The sequence below is a fragment of the Palaemon carinicauda genome, unplaced genomic scaffold, assembly GCF_036898095.1.
Source record: "Palaemon carinicauda isolate YSFRI2023 unplaced genomic scaffold, ASM3689809v2 scaffold46, whole genome shotgun sequence".
In the NCBI taxonomy this organism is placed as follows: domain Eukaryota; kingdom Metazoa; phylum Arthropoda; class Malacostraca; order Decapoda; family Palaemonidae; genus Palaemon; species Palaemon carinicauda.
The window spans coordinates 278,057-303,467 of NW_027171717.1; positions in this window are offsets into that span (position 1 = coordinate 278,057).

The window sequence follows — 25,411 nt, forward strand, 5'->3', positions numbered from 1 at the left end:
TTTGGAAAGAAGTGAAGAGAGTAAGGAAGGCTGGCACAAAAATTGAAGAGACAGTGAAAGATGGAAATGGAAGGTTGTTAAAAGGAGAGGAGGCAAGGAAAAGGTGGGCGGAATATTTTGAAAGTTTGCTGAATGTTGAGGATAGTAGGGAGGCAGATATAATTGCTGTTCCAGGTGTTGAGGTGCCAGTGATGGGAGATGAGAATGAGAGAGAGATTACAATAGAGGAAGTGAGGAGAGCACTAGATGAAACAAGAGTAGGAAAAGCATCTGGTATGGATGGTGTGAAAGCTGAGATGTTGAAGGAAGGGGGTGTGACTGTACTTGAATGGTTGCTGAGATTGTTTAATATGTGTTTTGTATTGTCAATGGTACCAGTAGATTGGGTTTGTGCGTGTATTGTACCACTATATAAGGGTAAGGGAGATGTGCATGAGTGTTGTAATTCAAGAGGTATTAGTTTGTTGAGTGTAGTTGGAAAAGTGTATGGTAGAGTAATGATTAATAGGATTATGGATAAAACAGAAAATGCAATCTTGGAAGTACAGGGTGGTTTAAGAAGAGGTATGGGTTGTATGAATCAGATTTTTACAGTTAGGCAGATATGCGAGAAATATTAAGCAAAAAGTAAGGAGGTGTATGTTGCGTTTATGGATCTGGAGAAAGCATATGATAGAGTTGATAGGGAAGCAATGTGGAATGTGATGAGGTTATATGGAGTTGGTGGAAGGTTGTTGCAAGCAGTGGAAAGTTTCTACAAAGGTAGTAAAGCATGTGTTAGAATAGGAAATGAAGTGAGCGATTGGTTTCCAGTGAGAGTGGGGCTCAGACAGGGATGTGTGATGTCGCCGTGGTTGTTTAACTTGTATGCTGATGGAGTGGTGAGAGAGGTGAATGCTCGAGTGCTTGGACGAGGATTAAAACTGGTAGACGAAAATGATCATGAATGGGAGGTAAATCAGTTGTTGTTTGCAGATGATACTGTACTAGTAGCAGACACAGAGGAGAAGCTTGACCGACTAGTGACAGAATTTGGAAGGGTGTGAGAGAAGGAAGTTGAGAGTTAATGTGGGTAAGAGTAAGGTTATGAGATGTACGAGAAGGGAAGGTTGTGCAAGGTTGAATGTCATGTTGAATTGAGAGTTACTTGAGGAGTTGGATCAGTTTAAGTACTTGGGGTCTGTTGTTGCAGCAAATGGTGGAGTGGAAGCAGATGTACATCAGAGAGTGAATGAAGGATGCAAAGTGTTGGGGGCAGTTAAGGGAGTAGTAAAAAATAGAGGGTTTGGGCATGAATGTAAAGAGAGTTCTATATGAGAAAGTGATTGTACCAACTGTGATGTATGGATCGGAGTTGTGGGGAATGAAAGTGATGGAGAGACAGAAATTGAAGGTGTTTGAGATGAAGTGTCTGAGGAGTATGGCTGGTGTATCTCGAGTAGATAGGGTTAGGAACGAAGTGGTGAGGGTGAGAACGGGTGTAAGAAATGAGTTAGCAGGTAGAGTGGATATGAATGTGTTGAGGTGGTTTGGCCATGTTGAGAGAATGGAAAATGGCTGTCTGCTAAAGAAGGTGATGAATGCAAGAGTTGATGGGAGAAGTACAAGAGGAAGGCCAAGGTTTGGGTGGATGGATGGTGTGAAGAAAGCTCTGGGTGATAGGAGGATAGATGTGAGAGAGGCAAGAGAGCGTGCTAGCAATAGGAATGAATGGCGAGCGATTGTGACGCAGTTCCGGTAGGCCCTGCTGCTTCCTCTGGTGCCTTAGATGACCGCGGAGGTAGCAGCAGTAGGGAATTCAGCATTATGAAGCTTCATCTGTGATGGAATTGTGGGAGGTTGGGCTGTGGCACCCTAGCAGTACCAGCTGAGCTCGGCTGAGTCCCTGGTTAGGCTGGAGGAACGTAGAGAGTAGTCCCCTTTTTGTTTTGTTTCTTTGTTGATGTCGGCTACCCCCCAAAATTAGGGGAAGTGCCTTGGTATATGGATGGATGGATGTCATTGACTAAACATTGCTTGTATTTCCATCATTAACTAAACCGATTACTCTGAAACCTGTCTATGTTTGGCATTTAATCTTCTACAATAAAAGTTTTTAACGAATTCCTAAGTTTTTCTTCAGCCTTATTGTGTTAATTGGAAGCTTTAAGTACGTTTAGATATACTTTTCCTAAAATTTTAATTCAATAGCTTCAACATTGAATAAGAGGCTTTTTAGGAATATTAACTAATGGATATAACAAGTCTAATTATTATCATGACTTTAGTAAGGAAAAAATACTATTTGACAGACAGCTGTATTAACTTGTGGACTTTGGTCCATAATGAATTCCCGAGATACAGTTCGGCCATCTTGACTTTGTACCTTATATTCATAAAACTCTGGTACTACTACTCTCATACCCCCAGTGGGGGAGTAAACAAACACTGTATGGGGGGGGGGTGTCACTGACAGTCCAAAGGAACAAGTGACTACTATGAGATTCAGGACCTCTGTAACACGGGTTTTTCGCAATAATTTTTTTTTATCTATGAATTTCATAAATATAACGCTTATTCAGAATACACATTATATCTACACATAAATTTTGACTATATTTTGCATTACATAGGTTGAACAAATTTGGTAAATATAATGTAAAAGTGATGTTTTTTGAAGACGGGCCAACTTACTCAGAGAAAAGGTTTCGAACGCACGTGTTACGTAACTTATGACGGCAATTCTTCCCTCTTTCTCGATCGATGATTGGCTATACGTAACAAAGGCTACACCTCTGCAAACAATGACACAAAGTTTTAAATAAAAGCAAAGCACTACACCTTTATGAACTCTGAAACCTCTCCACTGATAATTGTCATAATGAACAAACCAACAAAATATGTTAATAACACTTCGATTATTAGTCTAACTCCCAAAATAAGTTTCCTCAGAAATTACAGTCTACTTTATAGGTCACAATCAGATTGATAAGGTGTAGGGAATAGTTGGTAATTTTCGAAAACGTAGTAGACAAGCTTGATTTGATAACTGCTATACCCAATGTCAAGCAATTTTTATTTATTGTCCATCTACCTACCTATTTACTGTAAAAAAAAGAAAAAAAAAAAAAAAAAAAAAAAAAAGAAAAAAAAAAAAAAAGCCGGTACATATTTTGGCTTTAAACCTTCACCAATAATTATCATCAGAATGATGACTTCATGAGGCTCCACCCACTTTGGCCTCGTTATAATTCAGGATAACCCTGAAGGCTATCATGGGCATTGTTGGATCAGAAAATTTAAATTCTGGCTATAAAAACTCATTTCTCGAGTAGTTGTAAGAAGTGCTAAATGATCCTCAAGGATCCCAGCAGTTGGCCTAAATGTTTAATTCATGTATCCCTGGATAGGTACGCTCCTCGGACACCCCTTTAAGGGTATACTCGGACGCGAACGACCCCGACGCCAAAAAAAATTCTTGAAAAATCAGTTTTTGCAGTAACCTCCTTTTTTCTTTTGCCAAAAAAAGCTTCAATGAATGCTTAAAACAACTGTAAAGACAAATACTACTCATCTGCAGAAAAACTATTTATTATAAATATTTTAAAAAATTAAGTAGAAAAAAAAGACCTGACATAAAAATTCATAAAAAAAAAGTTTATACATATATACACAATTCCTTTTAGGAATTGATTCTTGAATGTTTAGGACACATCTTGATGTATTTTGGATGAAGTCAGACCCATGGAGGTAAAGATCTGAAATGAGAAAAAAAGGGTAACTTTTTTTGGCCAAAAAAATTTGTCCAAATTTCATGAATTTTTTGGGGTACCCAAATGAAATAGGAAGTGGCTAATTTTTTTAGGGAATAAACATATGTTATCCTAAAATAGATATATGTAAAAAAATCTTCATTATTTTGTAAATTACATTTATATCAGGGGCCATATCTAAAGGTAATTTTTTGAGTACTTAGAAATTTCGTAATAAAATACATATATTTAATATATAATATGATATTTATGCAGGTAAAAATATACCAAAATATCACAAATTCTATAGGGAACAAGAATATATATAGATAGGGCAGCTTACGCTTCGGATATGTCCACAAAATGGCCGCCAACCACACTGACTCAGACTCCCTAATCTGCCACTTGAAATGTAGGAAGGGTATGTCAATTTCAAGGTGTTATTTACTAATCTAATTATTATTGGATATGCATAAAAATTGTATGGTGGGTTGCTGGATAATTGACGATTATTTGACGACTATAAAATTAAAATTCTGACCCAAAAAAAATTTTTTGAAGGGAAATAAAATCGAAAAAAAAAATGTAAAACAATATAATATTTTAGCAAAAAAAAAATTGATGATATTCAATCAAAAAAAAAAGTAAACAAAATTTTCCGACAAATAAACATCTAGAGGAATCATCACTCTGTGATAGTTACTATGTACGTAGTAATTTTGAAAGAATTGGGAAAAAACGAAAAAATGGCAATCACCGGAAAATCGAACACATACCTATATATACGCCATATCTGGCTAAAAAAAAGATAGGCATGGGTAGCCAGATCATCTAGAAACACTTTCCAACACTATAAAAATATAAGTTTTGCGACACTACTTGCCAATTCCTTACGGTAACATGACTAAGCAAAAATATGCAAAACAAATAAAAAGGGGCACTCGCGGAAAAATGGCTAACATTCTAATATACGGCATTTCAGAAAAAAAAAATTCAGCCACGTGCTAGGCAAACCATCAAGGCACATTTTCCGACAAATAAACATCTAAATGAATAATTACTCTGTGATAGTTCCTTAGTACGTAGTAATTTTGAAAGAAATGGGAAAAAACGAAAAAATGGCAATCACAGGAAAATCGAACACATACCTATATATACGCCATATCTGGCTAAAAAAAGAAGATAGGCATGGGTAGCCAGATCATCTAGAAACACTTTCCAACACTATAAAATTATATGTTTTGCGACACTACTTGCCAATTCCTTACGGTAACATGACTAAGCAAAAAAATGCAAAACAAATAAAAAGGGGCACTCGTGGAAAAATGGCCATTCTAATATACGGCATTTCAGAAAAAAAAATTTCAGCCACGTGCTAGGCAGACCATCAAGGCACATTTTCCGACAAATAAACAAATAAATGAAATATTACTCTGTGATAGTTCCTTAGTACGCAGTAATTTTGAAAGAAATGGGAAAAAACGAAAAAATGGCAATCACAGGAAAATTGAACACATACTTATATATACGCCATATCTGGCTAAAAAAAAATAGGCATGGGTAGCCAGATCATCTAGAAACACTTTCCAACACTATAAAAATATAAGTTTTGCGACACTACTTGCCAATTCCTTACGGTAACATGACTAAGCAAAAAAATACAAAACAAATAAAAAGGGGCACTCGCGGAAAAATGCCCAACATTCTAATATACGGCATCTCAGATAAAAAAAAAGACGTGCACGTGTTAGCCCAACCATCAAGGCACACTTTCTAACACATAAACATGAAAAAAAAATCAATAATATACGGCAATTCCTTACTACGTAGTAAATTTTTACAAATATTGAAAAAAAAACAGAAATTGGCAACCGCAGTTAAATACCCAATATACCAATAACTACGTCGTATCTGACAAAAACAAAATCACGCATGGGTAGCCAGATCATCTAGACACACTTTCCAACACTAAAAAAGCAAAAGTTTTACGACACTATTTCGCAATATCTTACGGAAAAATGACTTGGCACAAAAATGAAAAAAAATGAAAAAGGGACACTCGCGGTAAAATGCCCGACATTCTAATATACGGCATCTCAGATAAAAAAAAAGACATGCACGTGTTAGCCCAACCATCAAGGCACACTTTCTAACACATAAACATGAAAAAAAAATGAATAATATACGGCAATTCCTTACTACGTAGTAATTTTTACAAATATTGAAAAAAAACAGAAATTGGTAACCGCAGTTAAATACCCAATATACCAATAACTACGTCGTATCTGACAAAAACAAAGTCATGCATGGGTAGCCAGATCATCTAGACACACTTTCCAACACTAAACAAGCAAAAGTTTTACGACCCTATTTGGCAATATCTTACGGAAAAATGACTTGGCAAAAAAATGAAAAAAAATGAAAAAGGGGCACTCGCGGTAAAATGGTCCTCGTGGTGATGAACGACATTTTAACTAAAAAAAAAATCATGCACATGGTAGCCAAACAATCCACCAAGACTTTCCACAACTGATAACCTATACAAGTTGCACCATTCTACGACAATTTCATAATACGTAATAACTTTGATAATTATGCAAACTACCTTAGAAGGGTAAACTCGGTCGCGAACGACCCCGACGCGTCTCAGAAATCGGGGAAGGAGTACAGCTACAGCAATGCACATCTGGACACTACTAGAGCGTGTAGGGGAGACACCTCCTGCAGGTCGATCACCCACAAATTCAGTCACGGGGGTGAGTCACGTGAGAAAAACCTGTTTTTTTTTTGACGCTCGGGGTCGCAAACGACCCATCGTACCTATCCAGGGGTATACTACTGTTACGGCACTACTGCTACAGTAGTATTACTACGCTAGCACAGATACCCCACCCACATTTATATATCGTTCCGCCATTCATAAAGTCTTTGTCATGTTTATTCACTGTGCAATAAGCCATGGCCTCCTCAGAAATTAAGTTTAACATTAGATGATAGGTTATTTCATTAAGCTGACAATTTATGGCAACTGGGTATGTTATTACCGATGTTGAAGCTAAAGATAAAGTATGGTATTATTCCTTCATTGCATTATCATCTTTACTACTATTTGTTTTGCTACATGTAGTAATTATTTTAAAGGATAAATGAATTATGTTCACTTTACTTCTATAAATTCCCATTAGATGTACAAATAAAACTCCTAAAACTATTCAGGATTTATTTACAAAATGCAGTCATCATCACTCTCGAGGAAAAGATCATCTTCCAGTCCTCATCATCACTGGCCAGGCTAATGATGACTGGTTCTACATTCTCTCGGATATTGTCCGACTCCCGATACTCCTCTTCGAAATGACGGGATTGTCGAACTGCTCCTGCCCACACTTCTGGGGTAACAGAAAGCCTGGCTTCCTCCAACCTGTCCTGCAGGTCGGATCGAGTAAATCGACGTAGGGAGGAACGTACGTGTCTCTTCATGAACCCCAACACCTGTTCAATTGCATTGAGCTCGGGGTGTGCAGGGGGCAAACGCATGGCCCCATTCACGGATGTTGTTGTCAATCTCATACCTTCTCTCCTGCCGATTCTTTTGGCAAATAAGCAGCAGCTCCGAGCGTGTGGCAGAAGGTCAGAACGATATCCTGCGCTGTTCTAGCCACCTGACGAGAGAATATAATAGAACATTAATACTTTAAAGATAGATCATAAATTGTTACATGTAGTACAAGCAATAAAGTGCAATTTGATCAAGTTCCCATTGAAATAGGTTAATTGACTCTTCGAACAATTTATATATATATATATATATATATATATTTACATATATATATACATATATATATATATATATATAAACACACACACATATATATATATATATATACATATATACATATATATACATATATATATATATATATATATATATATATATATATATATATATATTATATATATATATATATATATATGTTTGTGTGTATATATATATATATATATATATGTGTGTGTGTATATATATATATATATATATATATTGGAAGTCATTATAATTACCTGACGAGATCTGCCTTTTTGGTTGCTGATGTGGGGCATCGACTCTCCTCGAGCAGTGTGCTATGATTTGGTGCATCATCAAGCACAAGTACAGATGGCTCGGGAAGGGATGGCAGAAGTTGCGTCGTTAGCCACTGTTTGAACAACTTTGCATTCATCTCGCCATGGTAGTCTCCGTGATTGGTCTTGGCCAGGTAGCACAGGTATGAACCATCTATAAAGCCCTCATTCGTGCTAGCTGCCATCACCACAAAACGCTGACCTTCTCCAGGAGGAACCTGACGACTGTAAGTGGGGCTGGTGAAATCCTGCGTAGTGCCTGCCCATTCCCTGTTTTGGGCCATCGTCGTCGAGAACCATGTTTCATCTATGTAATCGACCACTCTCCCCTCCTCCTGCTGGCGTAGTAGATCACGGAGAGCAGTTATCCGGCGACATACAATTTCCAGAGATTCCTTCCTTACATACATCTTACGTTGGGAAGTTTTATACTTGAATCCCATAGAATGCAAGAGTCGAAGTACTGAAGCCCATGATGTCATTTCTGGAATAATGCCAGCTGTTTTGAGGTCATTTGTCAAGGAACCAACAGTAAAATGCTCCTTTTCAGCAAACTTTCTGTGGATACAGCGATGAATGGCACCAATCGTAAAGTTATCAAAGACAGGCGGCACATGTGATCCTGACGATGGCAAAGGAACGGAACTGGAGGCACGGGTGACGGTGACCCTCACTGCACCTGCAGTCGTGCCCAAAGCATAGCCAACATGGTCGTACGGCCTAAGAAGAAGAAGAAAAAAATTATATCTGATGATCCGTTGATCTGATGGAGATTTTAGCACAAAATTCTGATTTTAACAAAAATAGTTATATAAAGACTGTTTAAATACAATCTCTCTCTTTCTCTCTCTCTTGTTGGCATAGTGAATAGTTAATGGAAATGTTCAAAAGCCTGAATGACATTACAAGTATTATAATCATGTTACGCTAAATACAAATCAGACCATAAACATTGGATTTAAACTAGAAACTGAATAATTACCTATTCAGGCTATAGTAAATATGGCCACGGGCTTTCTCTTGACTGTATAAAGTTGCAAGTCGTAAGACAAATGCAGTTTTGCAACCACGGGGGCAATTCCAAATCCTGTTAGCCATTCCTGACTGTTATGAGTTGCAGAGCCGATGGAACAAGGTGGATGGGTGTCTGGTGGATGGGCGGGACAAAATTTTGTCAAAAGGTTTTTACATTGCTTACGTAATGAATGTTTTCGACTCTTGGTTCGTTATCACTGGCCATGGCGTCGGCTAGATCATTTTTACTCTATAAAAAGTAAAACTATCGGGTTTAGGTTATTGATAACGCTGACAAAATTTGTGTGTGGTTGTAAAATATACATATGTCAACTTTCAGCTACATCCGATGCTTTGATAAGGAGCAAAGTCCAAAAAAACCGTGTTACAGAGGCCCTGAATCTCATAGTAGTTAAGAGAGAGGACCATTTCATGAGTCTTTGGCCCATTTTCAATGGGAATAAGACATTTAATACAGGGAAAATACTCCAGAGCATCCCCCTTTTTTTTACGTTTTCTATTTATAGACCAGAGGAGGCTATAGTAATGTCATCCCGTTTTTTTATTAATTTGCCATGGATACTAAAATAAAGTTGAATATCTTATATGCTTTTTATTTCGGAATTTGTATGATGTTACAATATGACTATGGTAAAAATACCTTATGAGTTTAAGAAAGTTCAACATCATCTCTACAAGGTATACTTAACAAAATTCCTTAAAAGGTCTGTTACAGCAAATTTAAAGGAAACTTAGAGAGATATTTTCCTTTCTTTGGAAATCCCTGTGGGCACATTGCCAACAATCCCCATAATAGAGTATTCAATCCAATCAAGTGGCGTACCATATTGAACAACAATAAAAATTATTTAAAATTTAGCATATTACAAAAACAAATCTTGTGAATAATAAACGCTACTTGATAGTCTATTCCATAAGAATAATTGGCAAGGACGAAAATACTTGATGATACAAAGGTTACAGTCTTGAATGAATATTTTTAGCAGAAAAGTGACATACCACTGCCAATAGTATAGCTACATATGTTGAATAGGTAAAGGTATATGGCCCAGTCAGTAATATCCATATTACTGATATATAAATGATGGGCCCTCTGCCTTTAGTTAATATATCTAATTATACCATTAGCATTAGTATGTATCTTTGCCATATATTGTCATTCAGGATAATTTGTACCTTCGCGTATTTTTGTCCACACCAATTTTTCTTATGTAATCGAAATTACTGAGTTGCGCCTATTAAATACAACAACATATTTTAAATAATCCGTCTAACTAATATATAGTACATTAAATTAAATACACAGGTATTTCACTAATCAAGTTTTAATTATCAATATTTGATAAAAAAAAACTGTAAATAACAAAACAGTACTTTATTGTATACAAAAAAAATGGTTTTAAGCATTTGATATCTGCTTAATTACTATATTCAATTCACATCCTATATGTTTGATTTTTTTCAGATTTGGAAAACAATTCTACCCATAGAACTAATTTTGATAGATTTAAAAGATACAATCTACATTTCTATTTCAAGTGAAATTTTCAACCGAACGTTATCCTCTAAACCTGTCCATTTTACTACTTCCAAAGTAGTACCCTTCAAGATACTCCATCAAAACGTTACATTGAATGGAAGCGCACAGTCATTCGCCAAATTGTTTCTGGAAATGCATAATTCATAATTATTTTCCTCAAGCTTCCCTAAAGGTAACTATTCCTCCCATTGTCCTGAAAAAATTATCATGACCTGATTATTTTTTCCTCCGAAGAAGTGCCTTAGGTGCCATTCCTAAATCCCTTAAAATTTTGCCTAATGAACGTATCAAGAACCTGATGTGTCTGGGCCTTCGCTTTACAAATTATTCATCTTGAGTCTTTCATTGGGTATAACTACTCCCTGAAGTGTTTCACGAATGATTTTGAAGTTTTACATTAAGACCAATCTTAGATAATCTACTTTAGGCAAGAAATATTCAAACTTATTTTGAAACATGTCTATTCTTTAATGTGGATATAACCTTAATTGAGAGAGAGAGAGAGAGAGAGAGAGAGAGAGAGAGAGAGAGAGAGAGAGAGAGAGAGAGAGAGAGAGAGAGAGAGAGAGAGAGAGAAAATCATACTACCCTTCTAATGATCAACGATACTATTTACGACAAATACAGTGATTAATCACAAATATAGAAAATCTTATTCATGACCATCTTTGCTTTCCAATACCCAAGGTAATGTATGTTGCTCGTAAAATATGCAAACGTTTTTAAATAAGAATTGAAATCTATACAGAGCATACTTGGATCTCCCTCTGATTGAAATATCTAGAAAATAATTCTAGTACTGAGCTTATATATAAATTTTCAGTTAAGCAGAATACTTTTCATTATTGCAAGGGGGAAGGAAATTCGACGGTTGTAAGAAAAGTATAAGAAAACATAAAAGATGTTCCTTTACCTAACAAGTATATCTATAACACTAATAAAATACTTATTGATAGCATATGATAAGCTATTCTCCCTTACCCCCAAAGAAAAAAAAATGACTGAGCAGCACAGGCAAGATGACTAATTAGAGCTAAACTTATTTTGTTCAATATCTACTATCTTAGGCATATCTGCTCATACCTTTTAAGAGAAAATAGGCCTACTATTGATTCCACATTGTGTAGAAGAAACTTCAAGGCTAACTGTTAACATTTGGATGATATTCAGGAAAGACAAGAGATGAAATGTTATACATAGATGAATAGGAAATTATACTCATAGTTAAATAATTATTTGGAGGTTATATCAACATATAATTAAATGTGATTTAATATAAGGACTGTAAAATAAATTTAAATCAATTAATAAACAGATAAATAATATCAATTTCCCTTCAGTCACATATTTAAATAACTTGTTTACAGTAGTTTACACAATTATAAAAATATAATAAAAAGTCCAAAGGATATTGACATCAAATTTAACAGATAATTAATGAAAATTAAAGACACAAACAGGAAATTTCCAAGGAAGAACTCCACCCTCAATTTACATTTGATGGTCTAATCGCTTGTTAATACCAAATTCTTTCTTTAAAAATATACTTAAAATTATACATAAAAACAATCTAACATTATTTTTGGGCTCAGGCCATGTCGTCCTGATGGAAGTTCCTTCATTAGTAGCTTCCTAGGTTATATTTAACTACAGTGATATATCCCAGACAATTTACCAAAGGTATCCAGAATTCTAACTCCTGGAGTGAATATCCCTTAGAATTGGATATCGAGTAATCAGAGGACGTATTCTTGACACGTCTCATTGCTATCTACACCCCTAATAGCATTTCCGCTTCGAGGGGAAAAGTGGCAAGAATATAGGAGAGTCGTTAAAGAGGCGACGCTCTCGATACTCCTACTGTACTGTAAATAGTGCGCCAAATCGCCACTGCGAGGAGCCACCAAGCCATTATTTCTCTTGTAGCCTCGTTTTTCCGGTGTTATCCCGTGTTATCTCTCGCTATTTTGGAGTTATTTGTCGCTATGATGTCTTCACCAGCCTCATCAGCTTCTGGAAAGTTAAGTAATATCTTTGAATTGTGTAAATGTGAGCTCTTGCCAGTTTTACTCTTCAATCGAGATCGTAATTAACGTAACAAGAGCTGTTGCCAGCTGGATGGTGTCATGAACGCGGTCGTTCTTCCTGTACATTTAGTTAGCCAGAACGACTTTCCCGGCATTATTTGCTTTAATAGCTTTAGCTATTTATCATTTTAGCTAGGGATTTTTATATTATGTCATTGTTGTCGTGGATTTGGCTATTTATGATCGAGACTCACGAGTGCTAGGCTTCCTAGCCTAGGCACCTACACATTTCATGCATGATATAACCCTCCTGGTAAAGTTTTATTGAAGCTCAGGCAATATTTTATACAATTAAGATATTACTGCATAATTTTCCCTCTTCCAAGATAGTATACAAGAGAGTTTCGGTGAACGATTCTCTATGCTTCTAGACTTGCTAGCCTAGGGGCTTTAATAAACTTTCATACATGTCCCCAATTGCTCTTGTATTGTCTTCTCAGGTGAGGTTGATGCCTCCTATACCTTCTAAGTCGATAGCAATCTCTTAGCGAGATTTAAGAGCAATTCCCCTTCCCTCTGATAAGCCTAGGCTATCCTCAGTTAGCTTTGCCGTGAACTGAGTCCTGGCAAAGTTTACTGGGGTGTTTCGTTTCTTTCTCTTAACCACTGAGTCGGTATTTGAGTTTAGAACGGGACATCAGAGTAAAGTCTGTGTTAGACATCTTACTGTCTCGGTGAAATGATTTCCCAAGTCAGGTTAAGTTGTCTTTACAGGAGGCTAGGCCTCCCCAGACCATACGTGGAGGTTTTTGTTTTACATTCCTGCTTCCTCGGTCTAGCAGACAGTCCTGTGTTAGTGGCTCTTAGACTGAAGAAATGATTTCTTCATTGTCTAAGATGCCTGGTAAGAGATTCTGTTCTCTTGCGAGATTGTGTCCTATGGCCTCTTTCTCACTTGACTAACCCAACCGGGGGAAATGATTTCCCCTACTTGAGGTTACCTTATGAGATCAGAATCCTTTAAGTTGGGTAATGCCTTCGGGTATTACCTTACTTATAGGATTTTTCCCCCTTCCCCGCTGCCTCTTTTGTGTTGGATAAACCATCACCCTTCCTGGCCATCATTCTACATTTGACCTTAAGGGTAATCTATAGAACTGGCCTGAGGTTCCCTGTCGGCTGCCGGCTGGTACCCTCATATTTATTAGAGTGTTCTTCAGTCCTCCCTTGGACCGCCTTCCATAGCCCACATGGATGGGATATGGTTGGGAGGAAGCCTGAATATAATTCCCACTTCCACTTGAACCCTTATTCGGGATGTAGGCTGGCAAAGCTGAGCCTTTGCCTTCCTCTATCCTTTTCTCTTTTTCTCTACCTTTCCTTATACTGGGCCGGCCACCAGCAGCTTATAGCTGTCGGCGGCTATGTAAGTAGTCTGTCGGCTGACAGTTACTCTGCCGCACTTGCCGGGTGTGTCGCTGAGCGATGACCCAACGACAATAAACATACTATGACCAGTGGCCGGCAACTTAGTTGTCGGCCAGCAGTCGCCCACCCAAAGTATAGATTTTTGCCGCCGGTTGCCGCCGGGTGCTACTAGAGGCTGCCGGCCGGCGGAGTCGCGGCTGGCGACCTGCCGTTCATTACTCTGAAGACAGTAACTGCCTTCAATAGCCCAGAATAGGCCGGCATATATCAGCAGGGCCGGCATATGTCGGCAGGCCCGGCATATGTCAGCAGGCCCGGCATATGTCGGCAGGCCCGGTATGTTCCGGCAGGCCTGGCATATACCGGCAGGCCTGGCATATGCCGGCAGGCCCGTGATATACCGGCAGGCCCGGCAGGTCTGGCGGGATACCGCCGCCAGTTAGTGCTGTAGCCCAAAAGTTTTTCCAACCTACAAGGTGCTTAATGCGCAGCCTAATGTGAGACCATCACATATAAGAGAATGATACTCTCTACCATTTAATGGTTATTAACCATTAATTTACCCCCAATATATAACCTGGGACATTGTGTTAAGAAGACACTTTTTATCAAAGGATATTATCTTCCCATACAAAATTCATTAAGAATTTATTGTTCAATATTGGAGGAGGCCATAGCAATGGGCTGGACAGGAAACACAAGTAGGTGTCTTTCCTATTTTCTAGCTCACTCTATCCAAGCTAATATTTTAAAAAGTATGTATGCTGAAATTTGAGAATTTCACCGATTACTTATATGCTTTTCTTTCTTTACAGGAGGAGCATCCTGAGTGCGGGAACAGCTTTTTCACGGTCCGTAGCAAGAACTTCTACGGCCATGACATATGCAGGGCCCATGCTCACTGCGCAGTCACCAAGGGGGCTCTCAAATACTGGGACCTACAGGTATGTACTGTTTGTGACAAACTGGTAAAAGAGGCTTTTGATGATCAAAAGTCTACTGAGTCAAGGAATGCAACAAGAGACACTCTACGAAAATGGGTCAGGGGTTTTCAGAAGAACACCTCTGGCCCATACCTTCCTAATGAGAGGATGAGGAACTGTCTTTTCCCTAGGGCATCTGCGGATGCAATCATTCCCCAGCCTCAATTGGAGGACAACATGTCTGTTGTCTCAGAGTAGACTGAGAACAATCTCCTAGTGGAAGAACTGGAGCAGGAGGATGACGTACCTCCTGAGGCTGAAGTCAATAAGACTGAAACGATTTCAGTATCATCAGCCACAGTGACTGAGCCGGTGCCTTCGACTTCATCTACTGCACCCCAGTTAGATTCCATCACGAGTACGTTGCACTCGCTGCTGTCTATGCTGCAGGACAATCAGAAGAAATCGTCCAAGAAAGAAGCTTCTCTTCGGGCAGAAATACATCAGCTGGCTGCAACACGTTTAGTCCCGAAGAAGCTAAACGTCAATGATCTCCCCGCCTTCTCTGACATTAACCCTTGGAGATATGCAGAGCATATGCCAATGTCAGGGGGGAAGATCTTCCTCTCGGAGAAACTGGGCACTGTCCCAGTAGAGGAAATTGAGTTTTGGCCCAGCAAAGGGGCCTACCTGGATTGCTATGTCCGTCTGAGGACGGAACCTGCATCCAAGGAGGAAACAGAGCCGAAGGAGACGATTGTCCTCGAACTCTCTAAGGCTCAGGCCTTATATACAACCACCTTGAAAGAGAGCGCCTTTACTAGCTCCAAGGTGCCAGCTCTCAGCAAAAAGCACCCGTCCTTTATTGCTGACCCCAAACTTGCCTTCCCCTTTATGGACAAAGGGTTTAAGGCAGCCTTAAAGGCAGTCGAAGCAGGGAAACCTTGCCCTACACTGGAGGAGTGTAGACCCTTTTCCCTTGCTTTTCCATCAGATGATAAAGATTGGAAGGATGTTCATAACACTTTCACAGTTGGGAAGCTGGAGGCAGATATTGCTGAACGACAGTTCGGCGAAGACCTCCCGAAGCTGTCAGAGTCTCTCCTGCGCAGGGAACAAGAGACTAAAGAATGTCTTGCTGCTTCCATGTCTCTGCAGACTGGCTTAGAGACTATGGCAAGCATCCCGGACACCCCGGATTTGTACATGGTCTTCGCCAAATCTCATTTGGCGACAGTCACCAAGGACTTGTACAACTTTATCAAAGCCCGAAGGACTAGTAGAGAGTTCGTGTTCGCCTCGGCTGTGGTGAGACACGAACCAAGGAAGCTCATAGCCTCCAATATTCTTGGGAAAAGACCTCTTCCCAAGCGAAGTTGTCAAATAGGTCGTGGACAAAGCCGCTTCGGAGAACAGGAATCTCCTCTCCAAGTGGGGCTTGTCCTCAAAAAGAAAATCTTCCACAGACGAGGGTCCCTAGCTGAAGAATAAATCAAAACAACCAAGAGTGCCCTCTCGGCAAAGAAAACAGCAACAGCTTCCCGTGCCACAGTGCTCCAGACGGTGGCACAACTAACCACCACCTTCCAACTGGTGCCCCAAACGCTGGCGACCCAATCGCCGGTGTTTACCTTAGTCTTTGAAAGCCAATCGACGACATTTACACCAAAGTCTCGAGGTTCCTTTCGAGGATCCTCTAGACGCCCCTTCAGAGGTAGGGGTATCAAAGGTGGACGTGGCCAAGGAGGCAAGTCCTCCAACCAGCACTCCAAGTAAGATGCTCCCGGTAGGAGGGAGGCTTCTCCTCTTCCGAGATCTTTGGACCTTCAATCCCTGGGCCCACAGCCTAATCAAGAACGGACTAGGGTGGAATTGGAGCTGAACTCCACCAAACTTCCCTCAATTCTTCCAGCACTCAGCCCCCATTCTGGAAGAATGTGTTCAGGAACTCCTGAACAAAAGAGTTATACGGAAGGCAAAGTCCATAAGATTCCAAGGAAGGCTATTTTGTGTTCCGAAGAAGGATTCGGAAAAGCTCAGAGTCATTCTGGACTTATCACCACTCAACAAGTTCATAGTGAACCACAAGTTCAGAATGCTGACGCTTCAACACATAAGGACCCTTTTGCCCAAACGGACATACACAGTCTCCATAGACATGACGGATGCGTACTGGCATGTTCCAATCAACCGTCAAGTTTCCCCCTACCTAGGCTTCAAACTACAGGAAAGAAAGTACGTTTTCAGAGACATGCCCTTCGGTCTAAATATAGCCCCAAGGGTATTCATCAAGCTTGCGAATGCAGTCATTCATCAACTACGCCTAAAAGGGGATCCAGGTAGTAGCCTACCTGGATGACTGGCTGGTGTGGGCAGCATCCGAGGAAAAGTGCAGGCAAGCTTCCAAGCAAGTGACCCAGTTCCTGGAACATTTAGGATTCAAGATCAACTTGGAAAAGTCTCGTCTATCTCCAGCTCAAAAGTTCCAGTGGCTGGTCGTCCACTGGGATTTACAGTCACACTGCCTTTCCATTCCATCAAAGAAGAGGAAAGATATAGCAGGATCTGTGAAGAGACTTCTTCAATCCGACATGATATCAAGAAGGCAACAGAAGAGAGTGTTGGGGTCCCTCCAGTTTGCCTCAGTCACAGATCCAACATTGAAAGCACAATTAAAAGATGCATCAGGAGTTTGGAGAAAATATGCATCAAACGCTTGAAGAGATCTACAATGACCAATTCCTAATCGTCTGCGATCACTACTCAAATCATGGTCGGAAGCCAAGAACCTGAAGAGCAATGCACCTCTGAAACCACCTCCACCGGCAGTCACTGTTCACACGGACGCCTCAAAAGAGGGGTGGGGAGGTCACTCTCATCATTGGAAAGTCCAAGGAACCTGGTCTCCCCTCTTCAAGACCTTCCACATCAACTTTCTGGAAGCCACGGCAGTACTTCTCTCTCTGAAGAAACTGGAATTTCGCTGCTCAATCCACATCTGTCTGGTTCTAGACAGCGAAGTTGTAATGAGATGCCTAAACCGACAAGGCTCGAGATCGCCTCACATAAATCAAGTGATACTGGCCATCCTCTGTTTAGCAAAGAAGAAGAGATGGCACTTGTCAGCAGTCCACCTTCAAGGGTTCCGCAATGTGACAGGGGACGCTCTATCCAGGGTCAACCCGATAGAGTCAGAATGGTCCCTAGATGCAAAAGCATTCTCCTTCATATTACGCAAAGTCCCTGGACTGCAGATAGGCCTCTTTGCAACGAACGACAATAATAAGCTACCCCGGTATGTAGCCCCGTACGAGGATCCTCTAGCGGAAGCAACAGACGCAATGTCAATAGATTGGAACAGGTGGTCCAAGATCTACCTGTTCCCTCCAACCAACCTTCTGCTGAAAGTCCTCGACAAACTGAGATCCTTTCGGGGGATAGCAGCAATAGTGGCCCACAAGTGGCCCAACAGCGTTTGGTTCCCTTTGATAACGGAACTACGCCTGAAGCTGATCCCGTTGCCGAACGCAGCTCTGACTCAGCAAGTGCAGAATTGACTGTCTCAGCTTCATCAGGGAAAACCCAGAACATTCATCTCATGATTTTCTCGCCCTAGCAGTCAAGAAATGGTTTGGGATTTCTAGAGTCAGTATTAACTTCTTAGAGGAATACAAGTCAAAGTCAACAAGAAGACAATACGGGTCTTCCTGGAAGAAATGGGTGGCCTTTGTCAAGGCGTAGAAACCTAATGAGATTTCTACGGATTTCTGTTTGCCCTTCTTCATCCATCTTCATGAACAAGGTTTAGCAGCCAACACGATTACTACATGCAAATCTGCCCTAGCTAGACCAATACTATATGCCTTCCAGGTAGACTTTTCTAATGAAGTCTTCAACAAGATTCCGAAAGCCTGCGCTAGACTTCGGCCCACAGCTCCTCCAAAACCCATTTCATGGTCTTTGGATAAGGTTCTTCACTTAGCATCAACTCTGAACACTGAGGATTGCTCGCTGAAAGACTTGACTCAAAAGGTGAGATTCTTATTTGCACTAGCCTCAGGAGCCAGAGTTAGCAAAATAGTGGCCCTATCGAGGGATGATGGCCACATTCCGGACCCGACGTTTCTCGCCAAGAACGAGCTGCCCACTAAGAGATGGGGTCCCTGGAGAATCTGCCCTCTGAAGGAAGAAGCATCCCTCTGCCCAGTGGAATACCTAAAGGTCTATCTTCGTAGAACTTCAGACTTTAAGGGAGGTCAGCTTTTCAGGGGAGAGACGTCTGGTTCAACGTTATCCTTGAAACAGTTAAGGGCGAAAATCACCTATTTCATACGCAGAGCGAATCCAGACAGTACACCCGCAGGTCATGATCCGAGAAAAGTTGCCTCGTCTCTGAATTTCTTTTAGACGATGTCGTTTGAAAGCCTTCGTGCTTATACTGGATGGAAGTCATCCAGAGTTTTCTTCAAACACTACGCGAAGCAATTACAGGAAATAAAATTTCATGTGGTGGCGGCAGGCAGTGTTATAGAACCTGCCGCTTGATTACTGCAAAGAACAGTGCACTAATTGCGACTTTTAGTGAAGGGTGTACATGATAGACTCGTAAGACATATCATGTTGAGTATTGTGTTTAATGATAACACTATAGACTGTTCTCTCTACACAGGTGACATTAAGCATAATAGACTGACACAAGTGCCAGGCATACTTATATGCATAGTGTTCCTAGTAACAACATATTACATAGTGAAATTTTATATTTCCCTTAGAGTGGCTAATGTTTCCTTTTCAGGTGAAACTTATTTAATTCTGTTATTACTATTTATGCTTTTATGCAGAATTGTTCTGCGTAAGATGTAATTGAATACAACCATGATTTCTATTTTTGTAATAAAAAATATAAGGAATCTTTGCGTCTCTTTCGCCTCAAACATTCTAGATTAAGAATAAAGTCAGAGCATCCTTGATTCTTTTAATATTTAAGAAAATATTGGGGAACTAAGGTTAAGACGGTTCCAAGCAAACAGGTAAGAACTGTTTGTACTAAACTGTTTATTTTCCTGAACTAAGGTTTCCTACACGTATATAAACCTGTCTGTCTCTTTTCAGCCAGACTTGGGAGGTATCAGTAACGTATACAGGGATATACCATCTAAGTAAAACTATGCTTTATGTATATGATAACACTAATATACAAACTGTTCGCTAGATTGTTCCTTGAACTCACAATCCTCGGGTTTTTTCCTAGAGTCTACCCAGACTCTTCTCTGTAGGGGGCAGGAAGAACTGACATAGTTTATGATCAGTTAATTGACGTATAACGGTAACATCAAGTGTCTCTAGTTCTAGAAGACCAAATAGGAAATATTTATCTCGAGATAATGGCACTATTGAAAATCTACAGATACATTAATGCTCTGGTAAACTTCGATCAGGACGACATGGCCTGAGCCCAAAAAACGGATTTTGAAGCGAAGCAAAAAATTTATATTTGGGTGAGGTAGCCATGTCGTCCTGATGGACCCACCATCTTTTTTGACAAAAGGATAATGAATCCCTCCCTATGGTACTGTATCTGTAACGCCTACAAAGCTACAAAGAATGGCTTGGTGGCGCCTCGCGTTGGCGATTTGGCGCACTATTTACAGTACAGTAGGAGTGTCGAGAGTGTCGCATCTTTAACAACTCTCCTATATTCTTGCCACTTTTCCCCTCGAAACGGAAACGCTATTAGGGGTGTAGATAGCTATGAGACGTGTCAAAATATGTCCTCTGATTACGCGATATCCAATTTTAAGGGATATTCTCTCCAGGAGTTAGAATTCTGGATACCTTTGGTATATTCTCTGGGATATATCACTGTAGTCCAATATAACCTAGGAAGTTACTAATGAAGGAACTTCCATCAGGACGACATGGCTACCTCACCCAAAAATAGATTTTTCGCTTCGCTTCGAAATCCGTTTTATTAACAATTCTGGCTAATAATTTCAGGAGGTAAGAGGAATCCATTTATATTTTGTATATTCATATTTAGGAACTAGTTTTAGGCAACTGAACGAATGATTGTGTTTTCTTAATATCAAATAATAATTAGGAAACTGCAATATGAATTTTTGAGGCAAACAAAATCATGAATGTGGTTCTAGGCCTAATTTTCAAGCTATTTTGGATTTTTACCGGAAAGATGCATAGAATTAAAAACTTACTCAAGTTTGCTTTATATTCACTGATTTTGTGAAGATTAAGAGCGAATAATGTACGTGTTACTAGATTATATAAAAGATAATAGCTTAAAAAAAACAAATGTACGCTTCCAGCAATACACTTTGATAAACTTGAAATAGTCTGGTAATATATTTTTTACATTACTTATTCAATGTACCCTTTTCATTTAGTAGTTACTGTAGAACCTAATGTATGCGATACAAATGGAGGGACCATTGTAACAGATAACCTCCTAAAATGTAAATAACTCTGACCAATTGAGCATTTTAAGATATTTGTAGACTACAATGATACTTCTCACTAGGTTCAATACTTCAGAAAATTTCGATTATAGAGAGTATCCACTTCTATTAAGACAATGCAGTACTTGTGAAATTAGAAATTCTTTTATTTTCTGTAGAAAATCTCATATTCGCTGTTGGTCTTCATCTTGATATCAATAGTGGATAATTGCAGTACAATATCCTGTTTTTACACAGGAGACTAATTTTTTTGCTGGTTTGATGATTCTAGTCTGAAAAAAGAATAAAAAATGTTAATCGTACACATATGTCTTTATTGCAATATTTTATATGCACTTCAATATCATATATATAATTTTATTAGAACATTTTGTATGATAAACTATTTGTATATGGAATACTTTAATGCTATAAATATAAAACAGTGGAAATAATAATAAATTACACTTGTCCATGACATTTATAATTGCAATCGAAAGTATATCTTGTAAAGTGGAAAAGTACTGCATTATATTCTAAATACTAAGAAAGTAATAGGAGCTCCAATAGTCCTAATCCTTTAATTTTATTCAATGGATAGTAAATAAACCTGAATTTTCCGAAGCTTCTCTCCTCCTCTGATCAACATCCTCATATTGTCTTGTTTCTTAGGTCTACACCATATCCCTCCTTTAATGAATTCGTGAGGAGAAGCATTTTTGGAAGAGGGTTCTCCCAGGGAATTCCTTTGAGGAGATTCTTGTCCAAGAGTCACCATCCTAGAACCTCCCTTCCTTATTAGTCAACTGGAATTAGCTGTTGAGAGGAGTCGGTCCCTGCCAACCAGTGCACCTTCTCATACTATTGGAAGGCCTGCTGATAGAGAGTCGTGCATGAGGTACTAGCTTCTCCAGGGATGAGATGCTATCCACTGAAGGAAATATATTTGCTTGTTCGTATATATTAATATTTTGAGATAATTCCATCCTCTGCTTGGGCTTAAGACTGGACTTCTCCCAATATGTGACAAAAGGCAAGAAGTCTCTATCCGTTGGAGATGCGTATCAGTCAGTCATAGGGGTGTCTCAGAAAATTAATGACTTTGGCATGTGCACAAGCTAAAACTGGTGAGATGACTTGGGTGAATACCTATAGAGCAGTTGACTGTCCATAATACAGATGTAAAAGCCTTTGCTCTGAACAAGACCAGGTATGTAAAATTCCTTTTTTTCTCAAAGTCATTTAAGTTCTGAGAAGCAAAATATGATTCAACACTCGCCTAATGGTCCAGCCAGGACATTGCTTGCAGAATGGTCTTGGAGGTGACTTTTATACCAGTATTCTTGGATGAAGAGAACATAATGGTCTTGGAGCCCATTCCTAAACCTAGATACCACGTGTTAATATCATGATCCCTATGTCGATTGGGAAGGGAGAAGGACTCGATCCTTCAGGAACATGATTAGAGATAAGGCCTTGACTAAGATAGACACTATTTCCAGATTCTTTGCCTCTGCTAGAGAGGCACCTTGGTTGGGGATTATAGGATCTGTAGTCTCCCTTGACCCCTCTTCCCACCAAGGAGATAGTAAATCATTTTGACTGCCATTCTAGCCTTGGGTGACCTATTCACTTTATCGCAGAATGGCTCTTGCTGTCCTGTCAGAAGGGTCCTTTGATAGACTTGATATCATGGTATGGAGAATGTATAACCAGCAAGGTGACCATCAAGGACTCCTTGTGTGAACAGCGAGTCATCCTTGCAGCAACGGCCAATCTTGTGAAGATCTCCCTCTCTTGATATCATCCTTAGAGGGCGTCGCTTCAATCAAATAGTAACTACCGACAGATAATAAATCTTAAAGGCAGAGTTCCAGTCGAAATGATGATTATCATTATTATTATTATTAAATGCTAAGCTACAACCCTAGTTGGAAAAGCAGAATGCTATAAGCCCAGGGGCCCCAACAGGGAAAATAGCCCAGTTAGGAAAGGAAATAAGGAAAAATAAAACATTTTAAGAATAGTATCATCAAAATAAATATTTCCTATATATACTATTAAAACTTTAACTAAACAAGATGAAGAAAAACTAGATAGAACAGTGTGCCGAGTGTACCCTCAAGCAACAGAACTCTAACCCAAGACAATGAAAGACCATGGTACAGAGGCTATGGCACTATTATTATTATTATTATTATTATTATTATTATTATTATTATTATTATTATTATTATTACTAGCCCAGCTACAACCCTAATTGGTAAAGCAAGATGCTATAAGCCCAATGGCTTCAATAGGGAAATAGCTCAGTGAGGAAAGGAAATAAGGAAATAAATAAATGATGAGAATAAATCAACAATAAATCATTCTAATAACAGTAACAACGTCAAAATAGATATGTCCTATAAAAACTATTAACAACGTAAAAAACAGATGTGTCATATATAAACTATAAAAAGACTCATGTCAGCCTGGTCTACATAAAAACATTTGCTCCAACTTTGAACTTTTGAAGTTCTACTGATTCAACTACCCGATTAGGAAGATCATCCCACAACTTGGTAACAGCAGGAATAAAACTTCTTGAATACTGTGTAGTATTGAGCCTCATGATGGAGAAGGCCTGGCTATTAGAATTAACTGCCTGCATAGTATTACGAACACGATAGAATTTCCCAGGGAGATCTGAATGTAAAGGATGGTCAGAGTTATGAAAAATCTTATGCAACATGCATAATGAACTAATTGAACGACAGTGACAAAGATTAATATCTAGATCAGGAATAAGAAATTTAATAGATCGTAAGTTTCTGTCCAACAAATTAAGATGAGAATCATCAGCTGAACACCAGGCAGGAGAACAATACTCAAAACAAGATAGAATGAAAGAATTAAAACACTTCTTCAGAATAGATTGATCACCAAAAATCTTGTAAGATTTTCTCAATAAGCCAATTTCTTGTACAATTGAAGAAGACACAGACCTAATGGGTTTCTCAAAAGAAAATTTGCTGTCGAGAATCACACCTAAAATTTTAAGAGAGTCATACAAATTTAAAGAAACATTATCAATACTGGGATCCAGATGTTGAAGAGCCACCGTCCTTGACCTATTTACAATCATACTTTGAGTTTTATTAGGATTCAACTTCATACCCCATAATTTGCACCATGCACTAATTTTAGCTTAATTTCTATTAAGGGATTCACCAACCCCAGATGTACATTCAGGGGATGGAATTGATGCAAAGAGAGTAGCATCATCTGAATATGCAACAAGCTTGTTTTCTAGGCCAAACCACATGTCATGTGTATATAGTATGAAAAGTAATGGGCCAAGAACAATATGGTGCCCATCAACAACTCCTCTTTGAGATCTATTACATAAAAAACAATAATAATGCTAAGAAACGACCCATCCACTCCCAACTGTTTGAGTTTGAAATCAAGGGCCACATGATTAACACGGTCAAAGGCAGCACTAAAATCACAGAACTAAAATCAAAGCCAATCATACGAACTTCCTGACCACAATCAAGGGATTCTTGTACAGCATTGGAGATTGTATGAAGGACATCACATGCTCCAAGGCCTTTACGAAAACCAAACTGCAAACTAGGGAATAGATGATTACCTTCAGCATACCTATTAAGACGTTTTGCCAGAATACGTTCAAAAACTTAGATAATATGGGAGTTATGGAAATTGGGCGGTAATCAGTGGGACTTGAGCTACCACAAACACATTTACATAGAGGAAAAACATTACCAAATCTCCAAAAATTGCTAAAAGCTCCTCTTCTTGCTAACTTGCGCAAAATAACAGATAACAAAGGAAAAATGCCATTTGGGTCTACACCTCCATAAGCATCAAGGTCCATCAACAGAGCTTTAATCTCACGAGATCGAAAAGCTAAACTAGTTAGTTTAGCCTCAGGAAAACAGGAATGATTAAGTTCAAGTTTTTCATTACTCTGGTTACTGTCAAAAACATTAGCCAACAGGGTTGCCTTTTCCTTTGGACAGTGAGTGACTGAGCCATCTGGTTTAAGTAAAGGAGGAACTATTGCATCTACACCAAAGAGTGCAGATTTAAGGGTAGAACACCATTTATGTTCCTGAGTTGTACCAGAAAGGGTTTCTTTTATGGTTAA